Source organism: Arachis ipaensis, chromosome B07 (genome assembly GCF_000816755.2).
Source record: "Arachis ipaensis cultivar K30076 chromosome B07, Araip1.1, whole genome shotgun sequence".
NCBI classification, from domain to species: domain Eukaryota; kingdom Viridiplantae; phylum Streptophyta; class Magnoliopsida; order Fabales; family Fabaceae; genus Arachis; species Arachis ipaensis.
In genome coordinates, this window is record NC_029791.2 from 33093473 (window position 1) to 33095279 (window position 1807).

A 1807-nucleotide genomic window follows, 5' to 3' on the forward strand; every position below is an offset into this window, starting at 1 on the left:
TTTATTTATTTTATTTTATGTTATATTAATTTGATATTTATTTACTCGGAAGTCGCTACTTTCGTGTGAATTTTGTGTAGCCATTGTGCACCAAAATCGAGTTAATACTCAAATTGGCCCCTGAAATTTGACCCCCAACTCAATTTAGTCCTTTTGGTTTCAATTGATTCAAATTGTATCCTAAAATTTTGACCCGCGCCTCAAATTAGCCCTTCTGGCGTTTTCCGTCACCGGAAAGCTGAGCTGTCAATTTTCGTTGACACCTGGCACCCTTGCAGTTAGATGACATGGCAAAATGTTTGAAGGCATCAATTTAACCCCTAAAAATTTTAAATAAAACCTAGAAGTCCCAATTTCCCCAAATCGCAAGAGTGTCTCGAAGAGTTGAGAAGAATGTTGGGAAGCAACAGCTAAGGCTCAGGTAGCTCTAGTAGAGCTCGTTCGCATGGTGGGTGGGTGAAGAATGCACACCGTGACAGAGGTAACAGAGGTGACAGAGGTGGAAAGGTTCCACATTGGTGCGGTTGTGGGATGATTTGATATGGGATGGAATGGTTGGTGTATCATTCTTTGGGCTAGGTGTGGTCTCCTTGACAACGTTTTCTGCACCAGTGCCATTGGGTGTTAACTCCATCAATTCAGGTACTTCTTCCTCTACCAGGGGTTGGGAAACTCCATGCTCATAGTATATGTGCACTGTTCCCCCATTGTTCTTTGCATAGAAGCACATCTCTATTAACTCTTTGTCATGACTTAGTGCTCGCAGTCCACTCTTCATAGGTCTACCAGGAACAAGCCACCAACACTCAACCATGTTATCATAACCTAGGATCTTGTAGTAGTCTCTTAGTGAAAATATATCTAATACGTCCTCATCCAGCCCCGTCAACTCATCAGTGTGATCATTGTCATAAACCAAACTGCCATTTGGTTTGGTGACAAAACTGCCTCCATGATGATACACAATCGTTATACCTTCATCCATCTATAAATAAGATTCAGGAGACACAATGGTTAAAAACCCACACAACAATCATACAAACCCACAAAAATCAAATGAAATGGCAAAATTAAAATAAGAACATTGAATACAACAATCATACAAACCCACACAATAAATCATTTCATTTCCCATTTAACAGCTTAAGAGAAGGGTTCTTGATAAATAAAATAGACTACACTTTAATCATTAAGTCATTCATTTCCTCAAAGATTCCAACTAGTAATCACACCTTCAAAGTTCATGTATTAAAATAGGATTTTTTTTATCAAAATTATATTCTTGTTATGATCATTACATAATGCAGTACTCCCTTTCCACTATATCAGTACTCTTGTAAATAATAGTACAAGAAGGAACAAGAAAACACATGAAAGCAAACTTGTCAGGTGTGTTCATTAGTAGTGGGATATGAAGGAGTAAAATTGTTATTTTAAAGGAAGGGTTCTTGATAAATAAAATAGACTCCACTTTAATCAGTAAGTCATTCCTTCCCTCAAAGATTCCAACTAGTAATCACACCTTTAAAGTTCATGTATAAAAATAGGATTTTTTAATCAAAATTATATTCTTGTTATGATCATTACATAATGCAGTACTCTCTTTACACTATATCAGTACTCCTGTAAACAATAGTACAAGAAGAAACAAGGAAACACATGAAAGCAAACTTGTCAGGTGTGTTCATTAGTAGTGGGATATGAAGGAGTAAATTTGTTATTTTAAAATAAAATATGAAGAATCAAAGACTGCTCAAACGGACAAAGAACTGAACGATTCAGTTGATCACAGTCACACACATGCAAA